The sequence below is a fragment of the Pseudorca crassidens genome, chromosome 20 (assembly GCF_039906515.1).
Source record: "Pseudorca crassidens isolate mPseCra1 chromosome 20, mPseCra1.hap1, whole genome shotgun sequence".
NCBI lineage: Eukaryota > Metazoa > Chordata > Mammalia > Artiodactyla > Delphinidae > Pseudorca > Pseudorca crassidens.
Genome location: NC_090315.1, coordinates 56,637,097 through 56,655,680, shown reverse-complemented (window position 1 = coordinate 56,655,680; position 18,584 = coordinate 56,637,097). Strand labels below are relative to the sequence as shown.

Genomic DNA, 18,584 nt, shown 5'->3' with positions numbered 1-18,584 from the left:
TATCCATTTGTCTGTCAATGGGCATTTAGGTTGCTTCCATGGCCTGGCTATTGTAAATAGTGCTGCAATGAACATTGGGGTGCATGTGTCTTTTTGAATTATGGTTTTCTCTGGATATATGTCCAGTAGTTGGACTGCTGGATCATATGGTAAATCTATTTTTAGTTTTTTAAGGCACCACCATACTGTTCTCCATAGTGGCTGTATCAATTTACATTCCCACCAACGGTGCAACAGGGTTCCCTTTTCTCCACACCCTCTCCAGCAATTGTTGCTTGCAGATTTTCTGATGATGCCCATTCTAACTGGTGTGAGGTGATACCTCATTGTAGTTTTGATTTGCATTTCTCTAATAATTAGTGATGTTGAGCAGCTTTTCATGTGCTTCTTGGCCATCTGTAGGTCCCCTTGGAGAAATGTCTGTTTAGGTCTTCTGCCCATTTTTGGATTGGGTTGTTTGTTTTTTTAATATTGAGCTGCATGAGCTGTTTATATATTTTGGAGATTAATCCTTTGTCCGTTGATACGCTTGCAAATATTTTCTCCCATTCTGAGGGTTGTCTTTTCGTCTTGTTTATGGTTTCCTTTGCTTTGAAAAAGCTTTTAAGTTTCATTAGGTCCCATTTGTTTATTTTTGTTTTTATTTCCATTACTCTAGGAGGTGGATCAAAAAAGATCTTGCTGTGATTTATGTCAAAGAGTGTTCTTCCTATGTTTTGCTCTAAGAGTTTTATAGTGTCCGGTCTTACATTTAGGTCTCTAATCCATTTTGAGTTTATTTTTGTGTATGGTGTTAGGGAGTGTTCTAATTTCATTCTTTTACATGTAGCTGTCCAATTTTCCCAGCACCACTTATTGAAAAGACTGTCTTTTCTCCATTGTATATCCTTGTCTCCTTTGTCATAGATTAGTTGACCATAAGTGCATGGGTTTATCTCTATGCTTTCTATCTTGTTCCATTGATCTATGTTCCTGTTTTTGTGCCAGTACCATATTGTCTTGATTACTATAGCTTTGTAGTATAGTCTGAATCAGTGAGTCTGATTCCTCCAGCTCCGTTTTTTTCCCTCAAGACTGCTTTGGTTATTCGGGCTCTTTTGTGTCTCCTTACAAATTTTATGATTTTTTGTTCTAGTTCCATAAAAAAATGCCATTGGTAATTTGATAGGGATTGCACTGAATCTGTAGATTGCTTTGGGTAGTATAGTCATTTTCACAATATTGATTCTTCTAATCCAAGAACATGGTATATATCTCCATCTGTTGGTATCATCTTTAATTTCTTTCATCAGTGTCTTATAGGTTTCTGCATACAGGTCTTTGGTCTCCCTAGGTAGGTTTATTCCTAGGTATTTTATTCTTTTTGTTGCAATGGTAAATGGGAGTGTTTCCTTAATTTCTCTTTCAGATTTTTCATCATTATGTATAGGAATGCTAGAGATTTCTGTGCATTAATTTTGTGTCCTACAACTTTACCAAATTCATTGATTAGCTCTAGTAGTTTTCTGGTGGCATCTTTAGGATTCTCTATGTATAGTATCATGTCATCTGCAAACAGACAGTTTTACTTCTTCTTTTCCAATTTGTATTCCTTTTATTTCCTTTTCTTCTCTGATTGCCGTGGCTAGGACTTCCAAAACTATGTTGAATAATTGTGGTGAGAGTGGACATCCTTGTCATGTTCCTGATCTTAGAGGAAATGCTTTCAGTTTTTCACCACTGAGAATGATGTTTGCTGTGGTTTTGTCATATATGGCCTTTATTATGTTGAGGTAGGTTCCCTCTATGCCCACTTTCTAGAGAGTTTTTATCATAAATGGGTGTTGAATTTTGTCAAAAGCTTTTTCTGCATCTATTGAGATGATCGTATGGTTTTTATTCTTCAATCTGTTAATATGGTGTATCACATTGATTGATTTGTGCATATTGAAGAATCCTTGCATCCCTGGGATAAATCCCACTTGATCAAGGTGTACAATCCTTTTAATGTGTTGTTGGATTCTGTTTGCTAGTATTTTGTTGAGGATTTTTGCATCTGTATTCATCAGTGACATTGGTCTGTAATTTTCTTTTTTTTTGTAGTATCCTTGTCCAGCTTTGGTATCAGGGTGATGGTGGCCTCATAGAATAAATTTGGGAGTGTTCCTTCCTCTGCAATTCTTTGGAAGAGTTTGAGAAGGATGAGGGTTAGCTCGTCTCTAAATGTTTGATAGAATTCACCTGTGAAGCCATCTGTCCTGGACTTTTGTTTCTTAGAAGATTTTAAATCACAGTTTCAATTTCATTACTTGTGATTGGTCTGTTCATATTTTCTATTTCTTCCTGGTTCAGTCTTGGAAGGTTATACCTTTCTAAGAATTTGTCCATTTCTTCCAGGTTGTCCATTTTATTGGCACAGAGTTGCTTTTAGTAGTCTCTTAGGATGCTTTGTATTTCTGCAGCGTCTGTTGTAACTTCTCCTTTTTCATGTCTAATTTTATTGATTTGAGTCCTCTCCCTCTTTTTCTTGAAGAGTTTGGCTAATGGTTTACCAATTTTATCTTCTCAAAGAACCAGCTTTTAGTTTTATTGATCTTTGCTATTGTTTTCTTTGTTTCTGTTTATTTCTGCTGTGATGTTTATGATTTCTTTCCTTCTGCTAACTTTGGGTTTTGTTTGTTCTTCCTTCTCTAGTTCCTTTAGGTGGAAGGTTAGATTATTTACTGGAGATTTTTCTTGTTTCTTGAGGTAGGCTTGTATAGCTATAAACTTCCCTCTTAGAACTGCTTTTGCTGCGGCCCATAGGTTTTGGATCGTCGTGTTTTCATTGTCATTTGTCTCTCGGTATTTTTTGATTTCCTCTTTGATTTCTTCAGTGATCTCTTGGTTATTTAGTAACGTATTGTTTAGCCTCCATGTGTTTGTGTTTTTTATGTTTTATTCCCTGTAATTCATTTCTAATATCATAGCGTTGTGGTCAGAAAAGATGCTTGATATGACTTCAATTTTCTTAAATTTACTGAGGCTTGATTTGTGACCCAAGATGTGATCTATCCTGTAGAATATTCCATGAGCACTTGAGAAGAATGTGTAATCTGCTGTTTTGGGATGGAATGTCCTATAAATATCAATTAAATCTATCTGGTCTATTGTGTCATTTAAAGCTTCTGTTTCCTTATTAATTTTTGGTCTGGATGATCTGTCCATTGGTGTAAGTGAGGTGTTAAAGTCTCTCACTGTTATTGAGTTACTGTCGATTTCCTCTTTTATAGCTGCTAGCAGTTGCCTTATGTATTGAGGTGCTCCTATGTTGGGTGCATATATATTTATAATTGTTATATCTTCTTCTTGGATTGATTCCCTTGATCATTATGTAGTGTCCTTCCTTGTCTCTTGTAACATTCTTTATTTTAAAGTCTATTTTGTCTGATATGAGTATTGCTACTCCAGCTTTCTTTTGATTTCCATTTGCATGGAATATCTTTTTCCATCTCCTCACTTTCAGTCTGTATGTGTCCCTAGGTCTGAAGTGGGTCTCTTGTAGACAGCATATATATGGGTCTTGTTTTTGCATCCATTCAGCAAGCCTGTGCCTTTTGGTTGGAGCATTTAATCCATTCACATTTAAGGTAATTATCGATATGTATGTTCCTAGGACCATTTTCTTAATTGTTTTGGGTTTGTTTTTGTAGGTCCTTTTCTGGTCTTGTGTTTCCCACTTAGAGAAGTTCCTTTAGCATTTGTTGTAGAGCTGGTTTGGTGGTGCTGAATTCTCTTAGCTTTTGCTTGTCTGTAAAGCTTTTGATTTCTCTATCAAATCCGAATGAGATCCTTGCCAGGTAGAGTAATCTTGGTTGTAGGTTCTTCCCTTTCATCACTTTAAGTGTACCATGCCACTCCCTTCTGGCTTGTAGAGTTTCTGCTGAGAAATCAGCTGTTAAGCTTATGGGAGTTCCCTTGTATGCTATTTGTCGTTTTTCCCTTGCTGCTTTCAATAATTTTTCTTTGTTTTTAATTTTTGCCAATTTGATTACTATGTGTCTCAGCGTGTTTCTCCTTGGATTTATCCTGTATGGGACTCTCTGCGCTTCCTGGACTTGGGTGGCTATTTCCATTCCCATGTTAGGGAAGTTTTCGACTATAATCTCTTCAAATATTTTCTTGGTTCTTTTCTCTCTCTCTTCTCCTTCTGGGACCCCTATAATGCAAATGTTGTTGCGTTTAATGTTGTCCCAGAGGTCTCTTAGGCTGTCTTCATTTCTTTTCATTCTTTTTTCTTTATTTTGTTCCGCAGCAGTGAATTCCACCATTCTGTCTTCCAGGTCACTTATCCGTTCCTCTGCCTCAGTTATTCTGCTATTGATTCCTTCTAGTGTAGTTTTCTTTTCAGTTATTGTATTGTTCATCTCTGTTTGTTTGTTCTTTAATTCTTATAAGTCTTTGTTAAACATTTCTTGCATCTTCTCGATCTTTGCCTCCATTCTTTTACCGAGGTCCTGAATCATCTTCATTATCATTATTCTGAATTCTTTTTCTGGAAGGTTGTCTATCTCCACTTCATTTAGTTGTTTTTCTGGGGTTTTATCTTGTTCCTTCATCTGGTACATAGCCCCCTACCTTTTCATCTTGTCTATCTTCCTGTGAATGCGGTTTTTGTTCCACAGGCTGCAGGACTGTAGTTCTTCTTGCTTCTGCTGTCTGCCCTCTGCTGGATGAGGCTATCTCGAGGGGGTTTTCTTAATAAAACATCTTTTTTATTTTCATTTACAAAAATAATATGTGCCTTTTATTTAGAAATTTGGGAAGGGGGGAGAATAGAAACAGTGAAAGCCAGAAAAAGAGGACCTATATAACTCCACCTTCCAAAGCAAAATACATCCAACACACTGACATAAATTCAGATCATTCTTTGAAAAATAAAATTCACTTCTGACTTGGTCAGCTCTTGAATACTTGAAAAGGAATTCTTTATCATTAGAAATCTACTCTACAAGTTGAAGAGGGGTTAAAGATGAAAATGGGAAGAAAAGATTTCATTCTTTGAAACTGTTCATCTGAATTGCAAAGTTCTGACCCCAAAGGCTGTTGAAATGCCCAGTCTGGTTACCAGGCCAAATGCCTACTCCCTGCCCCTGCAACTGGACACAGACCACTCCCTAAAAAAGATGATAGAATGTAAAATTCAATGGCCAAATAGGCACATGAAAAGATGCTCATCATTGCTAATTATTAGAGAAATGCAAATCAAAACCACAATGAGGTATCACCTCACACCAGTCAGAATGGCCATCATTAAAAAGTCCACAAATAACCAATGCTGGAGAGGGCGTAAAGAAAAGGGAACCCTGCTACACTGTTGGTGGGAATGTAAATTGGTGCAGTCATTATGGAGAACAGTATGGAAGTTCCTCAGAAAACTGAAAATAGACTTGCCATATGATCCTGCAATCCCACTCTTGGGCACCCAGACAAAACTATAATTCAGAAGGATATACGCACCCCTATGTTCACAGCAGCACTACTTACAATAGCCAAGACGTGGAAACAACCTAAATGTGCATCAACAAAGGAACAGATAAAGAAGATGTGGGGTGTGTGTGTGTGTGTTTGTGTGTGTGTGTGTATATATATATACACACACACACATACACACAATGGAATACTATTCAGCCATAAGTAAGAATGAAATAGTGCCATTTGCAGCAACATGGATGGACCTAGTGGTTATCATACTAAGTGAAGTAAGTCAAAAAGAGAGAGACAAATAGCATATTTTATCACTTATATGTGGAGTCTAAAATATGACACAAATGAACTTATCTACAAAACAGAAACAGACTCACATATAGAGAACAGACTTGTGGTTGCCAAGGGGGAGGGTGGGGGGGGAGGAATGGACTGGGAGTTTGGGAGTAGCAGAGGCAAACTATTATATACAGAATGGATAAACAATGAGGTCCTACTGTACAGCACAAGGAACTATATTCAATATCTCATATTGAACTATATTCAATATTCAATTATGATAAACCATAATGGAAAAGAATATACATATATATATAACTGAATCACTTTGCTGTACAACAGAAATTAACATTGTAAATCAATTATACTTCAATAAATTTTTTAATAAAAAAAAATGTAAAAATAAAATTCAATGGCCCATAAATGCTGACAAGGGTAAAAAATGATGAAAAACTACAGGATGAAGAGAATATACAGGGCAAGGTGGGATATGAAAGGGGGTGGTCATTCTCAACAGGGACTGACAGAGACAGCACTGAAAACACTCTTGATGCACGTCCATATACACACACTTTTATACACATATGGTCATTGTCATCATAGATCAGGGTCTCTGGAAAGCAGTCTCTGAGGTGGAAAAGAGCACACAGTAGTTTGCTCAGGTAATGCTTATGGAATTGCCACCATGCAAGGAACAGGATGGAAGCAGGATTGGGCATAGGAGGAAGCTGACCTGAAATTCTCAACAAAGGCCTCAGATGACCCTGTGGGGAGCTGTGAAGCCACAATGGCTCTTCAGAGTTGTCCCAAGATAATGTGAGAGGCCAGGCCTTTAAAGCTGGTACAGTAATCAGTCATTGGGCGTGGCCGGCCCTGGGCAAAGTGAAGCTCTTCACATGAGACAACTCCTGAGCAGGCTGATGTTTGAGGGCTGTGTGTCTACAGTGCTTCCCGCAGTCCTCAAGGCAGGGGGAGGTGAGGGCAGGGGAGCGGAGGGAAGGGAAGGGAAGTGAAAAGGGGGAGGGGGGAAGGAGAAAGGAGGGAAGGAGGGAAGAGGGGAGGGGAAGGGGAAAGAAGGGGAGGGGAACGGGGGGAAGAGGAAAGGAGGGGAGCAGAGGGGAGCGGGGGGAAGAAGAGAAAAGAAAAGCATAGGACACTTTGAACACGCCTAATAGGCTAATCAACAGGACAGTATCGACAATGAGGACAGGCTCACCTTGAGACACCATAACACTGAATTTATCAAGAATTCCCATTTTAGCTGCCACCAGAGCTACACTCCCAGATCTATGGCTGTTAAAACTCAATATTTCTAAAAAAATAATGGCTGAAAGAGCAGACCTTTAACCCCTTCATTTCCGCAGACATGTCGGTGCCTGAGCAAGGGTTCTCAGCTCCCACACTGAGCTCACTGCGCTGTTTATCAGAGGCTTAGGTATGTCAGGCCAAGGAAGCACTTTCCATAGCAGGCCCCTTAGATGCCACCAGATGTCACACTGAACTCTTCTGTCTCACTCTGCACCTGGTAAGGTGTGCACTATAATTCTCATTTTACAAATGAGGAAACAGAGGTCCAACATCTTGTCCAAGAACACCTAGGGAGCACGCAGCACCAGAATTTGCACCTCATTTGGGGACCCCAACTTTGGGTTTATTCCACTATGCATGGCTGCCTGAGCCTGTTGGTATGACCACTAATTGGATGTTGCCAACAGTGATACTTTTCTGTTCTCTGAGCTGCAGCCTTATTTTATTACAGTCATTACTGTCTATTACTGAGAGGTGTGACTCTCCCGTGAGTGGTAAATTGTAAGTCTGTGGTTTCCTAACAGGGAGGATCGGTTAATCTCTACAGAATGATAATGCACAGCAAGACACAGCATCTCACTTCAGCTTTAGGAAGACAAAGCTGAGCATCTTCTCTTTGAGAAAATCATCTCCCTCATCATTTGTCCAGTATCCTAACTATAGGGAGAGAAAAGTTGCCTTAAACCCCATCTGTTTTGCCTTTTTCAAGCTTTATGTGTCTCATCAACCTAAAGAACTATTCTTTCAACAGAATACTGCAGCAAAAATAAAACTCATAATAAGAAATTCATAATAAAACCCCACAAGAATTCCATTAACCTAGGTACCACTCACCTTACATGGCCAGACTCAGACTACATTGGGTGCAATAATAATCCACATTTTAATAAGCTCAGGAAGATACAATGTAAGTACCGGTTCTTCATCAAGTTACTTGACCAGCCTCAGCCTCAGTTTCCCCATCTGAAAAATATAAGGTGTGGGCTAGGTCATCTTTAAGAGCTATTCCATTTCTAGCATTTCACAGTCAGAGTCCACAGACCCCTATCTTGTTCTGCTTGCCATGGAAAAAAAGTAGAAAAGATGTAAAACTACCACCACAACATCACTCCCCAAAACAAGAGCAACAAGAAGCTTCCCTGGAGTGTTTGGTGCTCCATAATAGGACACAGTTAGCAAATGCTTATGTCAGAAGTTTGTTTGTTTTTTTTTTTTTAAATGTGCTTGTTTCACTATGCATGCAATAATAGAAACATTAGCAGACAAAGACCCAAAGCAAGCGGAAATACCACCCAGAGCTCATTGCAATATTTAGGCTATAAATTGAAATTAAAATTACAAAAATGACACACTGGAAATTATTTTTAAAACTAAAAACGTCTTTAAAAAATTGAAATGGCATTCCAATTCAGTGGTTTTGCAGGCGCCCCCCAACTTAGAATGTGTCAATTACAGCAACATCGCTATTACCTTCTCAACTGAAATTGCACATGAGAGCTGTATAATTTACATTTGCAGTTAATAAAATAAATTAGGCAGAAAAGATTCTCATAATCTCAAACACATTCAGTTTACCAGATTCTACAAAGGTAAATGGACAACGCATGTGATCCTTAAATGAGCAAACAATAAAACTAATGATTCATCAATATGTTCATTAGATGAAATTTGATAAATGCATAGATATTCTCTTCCAGACAAGTCTCAGGCAATGGATGAGCAAAACTCTCCAAGACATGCTCCCTCCCAAACTCTGAATCCCACTGTTAATTACATGGCCTTTGATAGGAGTGCTAACAGGAAGACTGACAACTAAGTTGCTGGGGTTTCTGGGCTGCTATTGATATTTTTCAATGCTGTCTATTATGTTTAGGACCACATAGAACAGGTATGTGTGGACCACTGCTCCACCTTCGCCCTGTTGCTACAGGGCTCCCCAACTGGTCTCCTTGCTGCCACCCTTGTCCTGCCTCTATCTCCTCTCCACAGAGCAGCCAGAGGGATGCCTTAAAAATGTAGGTCAGTTCATGCAACTTCTCAGCTCAACTCCACTTGGAGGAGGGGCAGAGCCCTCAAGGTCCTACATGATGGGGCCCCATCTCATCTTTCTGACCTCATTTTCTATATCCTCCCCCCTTATTCATTTTGCTCCAGCTACACAGGCCACTTTACCATTCCAGAACTTTCCAGGCAAGCTCCTACCTCAAGATTTTAGTGGTTGTGGTACTCTCTGCTCTTCCTTCACACATTCATGCAGTGACTTCCCTCCCCTCTTTGAAGTCTTGCCTCACATGCCCTGATCATTCTCCTTAATGCCATTACCTGCCCCTTCCCCCCAGGCAATCTCACACCATATTACCCTGGGTGATGGAGTATTTTGTCCAATAAAATGTAAAGCTTCTAATATACTATTTAATTGACTTATTTTTATGTCTGTTGTTTAATATGTGTAAGCTCCAGGAGGTAAGCAATCTTGGTTTTGTGATGCTGTATCTCTAGGGCTTAAAAAAGTACCTAGGAAGAGTAGACACAATAAATATGGGAAGGAAGGGAGGGAGGGAGGGAAGAAGGAAGGAAGGAAAGAAGGAAGGGAGGGAGGGAGGGAGGGAGGGAGGAAGGAAGGAAGGAAGGAAGGAAGGAAGGGGAATATGTAGTAATAAAAAGAGCTATATTAGAATGGTAGATGTATCATTTTGTTTTCATTTCTAACATTTTATGCTATTATTATTATTAAATCATATTATAATTTAACTCCAGAACATCTACATAGCAAACTATTGGCATTCTCAGATGGTATGTCTTAGAAGTGCTTTTTATTTTTCAATGGGTTACTCAGTTTGAGTGTGTCAATGAGAATTGTAAATAAGAATCTTAAATTGTAGTAAACCTTTGCAATACTCCATCTGATAAAAACATAAGTCAGAAAATCCTGCAAATAGTGTACACTTCCAGAGACAAGGGAGAGAGGTCCCAGGAGAGTGTGCACAGTCAGTCCCTACACGCTGCCTCCAGCCCCTGTACTCACCACATCCTTGTTGCTCAGTCCATGTGGGGCTGTGGGTGAGGACACTGCCATCCCTCTTTGTTCTGCCACATCAAGTCAAACACTCAATCCATCTTCCTAACCATGTTTTGCAGGCCTACTGTTCATGAACTGTTTCTTATACTTTTCTGAGTATTTCTGGACCTTATAGTCCAGCTCCCAGGGTCTAGCATCATAGAGTCAATTTATACAAATTCAAATATATGCCCTTGACCAAGGAGGAGGGAGAGAAGAAGGGAGGGAGGGATGGGGTCAGGAGGGAGTAGCGGGAGAGAGACCCTGGAGGAACACTGGCCATGGGTGGCTTGTTGAGAAACATCAGGTTGGTCCCCCGTGTGCTCAAAGGAGTGACACATGCAGAACTTTATGAGCAGTTCAAAGGATTGTCAAAGGCCATTTAGACACCATACGATGCCTCTTTCATGCTCTGATTTGAGACCATAAGCCTGGAGTTGGATTGGGTTCCATTATCTGTTTTGTTTCCCCAGGCCACCTCTGCCTTGGATTTGCATTTGGCTTTTGCCCCACACCCACTCATTGTTACCGAGGACACGTTGTACCCACACTAGCTCACCACTGGTCTGAAATGGATAAGATGTCACATACATTATACGTGGTGAGGAAGAAAGAGGATGTGGGTGCAGGGGGGAGTACCAGCTGGGCAGCAACTGGTCAAGGAACCCTTAGTGTACTTATATTAGAAGTGCAAAAACAGAAGAACTTATTCAATGAACATCCTGGAGGACCACCAACTCAGTGCCAAAGCTACTGAATGAGTAGAACTAAGCAATGAAGGATAAATAAATGTGTCATCAATGACTATTGTGCTAAACAAGATGAGCTCTACAGCCTTCAAGCCAGTTCTAGTTCATTCAAATGAGTTCTAGAATGTCCAGCCAACTAGAGAGACTTTGGAGATTCGACAGCATCCACCAGTTTCCTTGGAAAAGCTGCCAAGGCAGCGTCTGTGACTCCCTTGATGTCCCAGAAGAATGGCTCATATAGTCCCTCATCTATTTATTCATGTATATATTCTATACAATACAGAATTATAAACTCCAAGCCATTCAAAACTACTTTGATGAGCTGATTTAGTCAACAAATATCAGTAGCGTAACAATTTTATGTCAAGAACTTGTGCCAGAACTTCTTCTCTGTGCACAAATCCAGGCAGTTCCTTCTACAGAGATCAACAGTCCAGTGTTGGGTACATCAAGAGATGTGAGAGAAAATTCAATGTCCATTGCACAGTTTTGAATTTCTACACTATGTCTTTTTCACCCCTAAAAAGCAGGGAAACATCCTCTTTAGAACAGAAGCATCAAGGAGCCACTTCCTACATTCATAACTCCTGTTGTTTCTCTATTTCTCCCTTTGTCCTTATACATTTTTAGCTTCTATTTATAAAGACCCAAATTAAAATTTCAAGGTCAAAATGATATCTGACAGAGACATGAAAATTCTTAACTAGTTGTGTGGAGATGGTACTTATGAAATACTCAAAGGACATGTTGTATATTTTTAACTTGCTCTTAAGACCTCTGAATTCAAATGTGAGGGCTTGCATCAGAGAACGAAGACAAATCATGTTATATGAAAGAAGAAAGGTGTTTTTTTTTTTTTTTTCAAGAGATGAAAGATGCTTCCCACCTCTAATGAGTCATGAATGACTCATCTACTCTAGGGAAAATCTCAAGTGGCCAGTTATTTGATGCTTTTTCTGCTGTAAACACATCTAAGAAGCAGAGCCTACGAGATAAACGATAAAGGATGCTGCAAAATTCAAATAATTTTGTTTCTGTTACAAACGAGACTACCCTGAAAATGACTCTTAGTTCAAAATGGGAGCTCTCCTTCCTACTGGCAATATTTAAGTGCGGTCGCTGAACCAACTGATTTTGGCTGACTGCAATTTGGAGGGAGGGGTGGTACTTCTTACCCATTAATGGGACTCACCACAATATTGATCCAATTCAATCATTTAGTAAATGAAAGTCACAAAATGACTTTCATCTTCTCTTATGTCTTGTCGGTGAGACACTATTCTACGTTCATTTCTGTTCCTTTTTCTCTCCAGACCCTCTAACTATTTTGATCACTTACAAAGCTAAGAAACGTTCAATGTTGAAGAAAAACACCAGACAACTTTTTGAAATTCACTGTACCCCAAAGGCTGATGGCAAGAAAATACTTTTGGTGCATAAGAAAGAAAAATGTATTTGGTATGACTAGCTGTTAATATGTCATCAGGGTAAATCATAAGTATTATTCTTGGGAATCGTAATAAAAGAATTCACTTGAGATGTGGAAAGTACAAAAGTAATCACCAATAGCCTCTATCTTTGACTAGAACCTGGGGAAATTTTGAAAGTGTTCATTCATAGAGACACTTAAAAAGACATTGCCCAAATTTATCATTGTCATAAATTCCTGCTGACTAAAAAGTTTCCTTAGAGTAATTTACAATGCCCATCATAAAATAAATTCAAGTGTTTCCTTTTGATGAATTAATACAAAACTGTAAACTCTCAAGGACTCAGGGACAATGGTCTCAGCCAGTCTCCAGAGAAAATGGAGTGATCTATGACTCCCATGCACCTCAAGACTTGGTCTCACTTTCATCTGGCATTCCTACCTTCAGGGTTGTCACGCAACTCTGGTGTGTTTGTTTCCCTCTGGGACTCCAGAAAGAGACGGGATTTTAAATAACACTCTGGTTCTTCACCATCCATCTCAGGGGAGAGGGACAGGAAAGATGCTGTCACCTGGATACACTAATAGGGTGACCAAAAGAACCTGTGATTAGTAAAGCAAATACCTTGTGTCCATGTTCTAGCCTCACGGTGGAGGGAAACTATTCCACGCTGTATGTTTCTGGAAGTCCCAATCACTCTATCTAGGCAGTTGGTTTCACTTTGTCTTCAGGCCAGGAAAGCTATTAGTTGGCTAATAGGTCCCTCACAAGATAAAGAAGTCTACACACTGAAGAACAGAACCATCAGCTTTCTGTCTCTCTGCTGTTCTTCCCTACAAGCTCCTAATGCAGTTAATCCAATGCCTCTGTGCTCTAACCACACAATTCCCACTGCAGCTAGACTCCTCCATCTAGATGGTCTTGCTGACACCTCTAATTCCTTTCTTGAAAGTGACATTCAACATCTTCCTCCAAAACTGGCTGTTCTGTCAGGGTCTCATCACCTCCCTCTTTACTGCATTTGAAACCTCCTTCAATCCTGACCTCCTTCAATCCTGATGTCCAAGCTTTATGCATCTGGCTTCTTGAACACCCTCACAGCCTTCTCTCCTACGTAGCCCACTGCCAACAGGTTGGTGCAGCCAGACATCTCATTCTCCACCTCAGAGTCTCTAATCTACTTTTGGTCTTTCCCTGAAGTAAATTCTGCACAACATCGCCTAATAAAACCTGCCTATAGCACAGCCCTGCTGATGTCACTCTGACATCAGACCTTTCAATAATGCCATACCTCCTACCAAATGTAGTCTACACTTCTTACCTAGCTTTTCCCTTCATTGTGATAACCAGCTATCTAGTCTCACTTCCCACTACTTCCTTCAAGCTACATGTGGATGCATGAAATGTTTCAACAGTACACTGGTGTCGTTGCCCCTGCTCCTTCCTTTTCCTGGAAATATTTATCTCCACTCCTACCTGTTGAAATCCTATCTTTCCTTCCAGGTCAAGCTAAGGTATCATATTATCTACCAAAGATTCATTTCGCTAGTACCTCCATCAAAAAGTGGTTTTGTTTTTCCATAAGACCTTGATCATATGATACTGACTGAATTTTGATTCACTTTTTAATCTTTGTACATATACTGCTTCTCCTATATTGGTCTGTGAGCTCATAAAAGGCAGGGATTCACCTTTCCCCTGATTCAGGTTTGTATTACTCAATTAACATTTTATTGTTGAATGGATGGATGTGTGGATGGACAGAATTCATGTTCAATACATATAGAGTTGATACACAAAACCACAGAGCACAGAGGTCTCTATTGTAAAACCTTCAGTCCCAGATAATCAGTACTCCCTTTCCTCTTCATACCCATGAGTCCTGGATAACTCCTGTCTAAGTTGTGATGTTGGCAGTTAAACAAAATTTCTGAAAAAGCAGCAGGACCAAGGATAAGGAGACAGAATGGAGCAATGAGATATGACTATTTTCCATAGAAATCTGAAGACCTGGCAATCTTCAGGAGGATGTTAATCAAGGGAAAACCTAGAATGTACGGTAGACTGTAGAAATCAGCCAAGTGAAGACAAGGGAATGGAGAGAAGAGACTTACAGACATAAGAAAACAGCCTCCACATATGCTCAGAGGTTCTGAGCATGGAATGTCCAGGGAAAAGCAATAGTTGGAGCATAGTGTTCAAGGAATTTGGTGATAAGAAATAAAGCTGAAGATATGGAGAGGGGCGTTCATTAAATATTGGCAACTTTCTAGAAACTACTCCCTTGAACTCATTTTGCCTGAGTCTGGGTTGTTTTCCCCAAAGATCAGTTACTTGGGGAACTCAGAAGGGCCAGAGCCAAAGAATGTTTGCATCACCACGAAGTGAGGACACCAAACTGAGCCAAGGACTCAGTGAACTCGTTGGGCATTGCACTTGGTGTTGGAATTATTCAATAGAATGGTTGAAAGGTTTTACTATGATATCACAACTAGGGGTGGGGTGGAGGGAAGGTGCCAAAAGAAAGTTGGTGAAGGAATACGTATGGAGAAGCTGCCATCAGCCAATCAGAATCATTCATTGCAACCTAAGCTTCACTTTTCTCATAGGAAAAAATGGAACTAGCAATAATGACAACCACACAATAGACACTGCTCAGGTGTCAGGTACAATGCTAAGCATATGAGATTTTCTCCTCACAACGACTGTATTTGGCAGGTACCATTATCCATATTTTACAGGTGAGGAAACTGAAGTGTACCGGGATTAAGAAACTTGCCCAAGTTCATACAGGCAGTTCATGTCTGAGCTGGGTTTCAAACCCAAGCAGATTCATGCCCTAGGGACCCATAGCCTTTATTCCCCTGGGCTCTACTCCCAAGCTTACAAAAGGCAGGTCTGAGCCATCAAAAGAATTGAAAAATCAGGCTCACTGGGAAAAGAGAAATTAAAAAGCCCTTGCTCTCCAGGCCCTAATTTCCTGATTGTGTATACACAATCAGGAAAAAGAATCAGCTCAGAGGGCCAGCAAGTTATCCACAGCCCCAGAGCGACAGTGGATATCCCTTAGCCATCTGGGGCTAACAAACGGGAAGGACAGAGTTGTAAATAAGTCCTTGCAATGATGACACTCATTACCCCATTCTTTAATAGTAATGAGAAATCAGTGAGTTACATCAAGACCAGCAACACACACTCTATAACCCTGCAAGTCAGAGAGCCCAGGGAGACCCTTCTGGGGCTGCAGCTCTCATGCAGCAGGCCCAGCAGTGTTGGGTCATGAGGATGGGAGAGGCTGAGGGTCAGACATCAAGGCTTCTTGGAAGAAGAGAATTTTGATGTGGTTCTTCTGGAAAGTGGCACATGTAGCCTGGTGTAAAGGCCTCAAGGCATTACATGGAAGGAATGAAGAGCACGGAAGGAATGACAGCAATCTCTACACAGTGGTGATGACCACAGAAACTGCAGACAGCTCCGAGCCAGGGCTGCAGCCCACCTCTCACAGACCCTCTGCATGGTGATGGACAGGAGACCAGATGCCCAGGTCTCCCTGCAAGGCAGAATTTACTGTTCCAGCTGCCGGGGGAGCTGTCAGCAAGCAGCCTTGAGCTGTCAGCCCTCTCAGGAACTGCTTCACCCAAAGTCGCATATCAATGTCAGACGGAGGCAGGGGGATAAAGGCCAAGCCATTTTGGCCCAAAGCAGGACAAATCTGACGGGCTGTATGGGCTCCGGAGTCCCTGTGTCACAGCGCAGCTTTCCCTCTGTGCATCCACTTCCTCCCTCTGCCTTCCACAGGTGTTGATCCAAAGTGTGCTCCCTAATAAACACACCACATGTCAATTCTGTCTCACAGACCAATTCCAAGGGCAGCCAGCCTGCCACAAGCACATGGCCTGTGTTTAACTGTATCCTTGGTTTTCTCCTATTTGCCTACCTTAATTTTATTACGTCCTACACATCCCTCCGTATTAGATAACCAGACTCAGGGATCTTCTGTGGTAAGAGAGAGACTAAAGGAGCAATAGGGTCAACAGAGAGAAGCTAAATGACCTACATGATAAAGGGATGGGAGGGAAGTGGGATAAATAAGAACAAATCCTGCACAGGCTGGGAGTTGCGATGGGTGGGTGTGTGGGGGAGTTCAAGGGTTGATAGATAACAATATCTGGGCAAAAGAGGACTGTACTGGTGATAAAATACATTTTAAGAGGAGTTACTAAAATTATGAATTGTATCCCCATTGGTGTTTTTCAAGAGGCACAAGTAAATACTGGAATCACTTTTTAATTATTCCTGAATGCTATACTGTGTGTTTAATATGTGACTCGACACAGAATGTGAGATCCAGACTTTTATTGGGCATATTGGTCAGGGTAATTAACATTAGGTGCATTAATAAACACCCCCAAATCTCACTGGCTTAATATAATAAAGTTTTATTTCTCACTTGCATTCTAGTCAGCTGGGGGTTGGGTGGCTCCTTTTGGCAACTCTCCTCCAAGTAGTCCATCCTGTAATGCTGCCATTGTCCCCCAATCTCTGGGTCCCTTTGCCACCCTGATAGCTTCCCATTTGCCTCCAGCCGCATCCCCTCCTCCAAAATCCTTGGTCTACCATTCTCCACCTTGCTATCTGCCCTGGAAGGCTAATCTCTATGGATTACAGATCACAGGGACCCTCTTGCCTCTGGCTTCCAGTTGAGTTTGGCCAAAAGGCAGGAGGTCCCAGGAGGGAGAAGGAGGGGGAGGTTTACTTTTCCAGCTTCTTCCCCTGAGTGACTTGATAAAAGGCCTCAGTTCTCTCTAGGTGGTTCTCTCTACACCCCTCATTGTCTCCAGGCTGTAGAACCTGCTTGCATTTGGCCCTTCCAGCCTCATATTAGTAACAGTTCTATTATCCTTTGTGACCAGGCACTGTAACATCCCTTGCCGGTTCCCTAAACTCCACCCACACCTTTATAAATAGCTCTTTAATTAAACTTCCTTGGATGATGCTAATTTGAATGTATCTTTTGTTTCCTGCTGCAAACAGGACTGATACGCCCAGGAAAGAGAGCTGGGAGGCAGGGTATTCTGTGGGCCCAGGAAAGAGGAATGTGACCTGGGATTTAGGACATTGAGCATTTTCTGTCACCCCCTGCCAGTGTTTTATCTTTTGTGTTTGGTTTTGGGGTTTATTAGTTTTATTTGGAGAAGCAAATACTGTTTACTTGTGGGGATGACTTTCTTAGTCATTTCTCTATATTTTACAATATAATTTTACATGAAATTTTTATCCTGCTTTATTTACTTATTTTCATTCAGTTCAACACACTTTTTTATTTCCATTGAGACTTCCTCTTTGACTCATGGATTATTTAGAACTACATTGTTTAGTTTCCACATGTTTGGAGATTTTCCCATTATCTTTCTGTAATTGATTTCTAGTTTGATTCCATGTGGTCAGAGGATATCCTCTGTGTGATGTTAATCCTTTTAAATTTCTTGAGGTTTGTTTTATGGCCCAGGATATGGTCTGTCTTGGTGAATGCCCCCTGGGTACTTGAAAAGCATGTGTACTCTGCTGCTGTTAGGCAGAGTGTTCTATGTCGATTAGATCCTGTTGATTGATGGTGCTGAGTTCTTCTATATCCTTGCTGATTTTCTAACTGTTCTATAAGTTATTGAAGAGAGGGACCTTCAAGTCTTCACCTACAATTGTGGATTTGTCTATTTCACCTTTCAGTTCTATCAATTTTTTTTTTTTGCATGTTTTGCAGCTCCATTGTTAGTTTCATACACATTCAGGACTTGGTGGACAACCTTTTTATCATCATGTAAGGCTTCTCTTTGTCCCTGATCATTTTCTTTATTCTGAAGTCTCTTTTATCTGATGTTAACATAGCCACTCCTGCTCTGATTGCTTTTGATTACTGATATATCATTCTTCCATCCTTTTACTTTTATTCTTTACTTTTCCTACCTATAATGTTACAGTTGCAGTAAGCTCTTGTTCATGCAGTTGTATCATGTTTTTTTTTAATTCACTATCAATCTCTGCATTTTAATTGGTGCATTTAGACCATTCCAGCCAATGTATTTACTGACACGTTAAGGTTTAAGTCTGACATTTTATTTTTGTTTTCTGTGTGTTCTCTCTGTTTTTCATTTCTGTTTCCTTTTTCCTGCCTTCATCTGGGTTACCTGAACATTTTTTTAGAATTTCACTTTGATTTATCTGTAGTGTTTTTGAGTGTATCCCTTTGTATAGATTTCTTAGTAGAAACATTACTTCCATTCTGCTATTGAGCCTCTCCATTGAGGTTTTTGGTTT

General features: G+C 40.4%; 1 long non-coding RNA gene across 1 annotated transcript in view; it reads right to left on the bottom strand.

Annotated features, from left to right (window-relative positions):
* Window positions 1-18,584, bottom strand: part of LOC137215468 (uncharacterized) — a 321,662-nt gene that overhangs the window by 27,393 nt on the left and 275,685 nt on the right. The window contains exon 4 of the long non-coding RNA XR_010939303.1: window positions 7,867-7,995. This is a non-coding gene — a long non-coding RNA (uncharacterized lncRNA). The remainder of the gene's footprint in view (window positions 1-7,866; window positions 7,996-18,584) is intronic.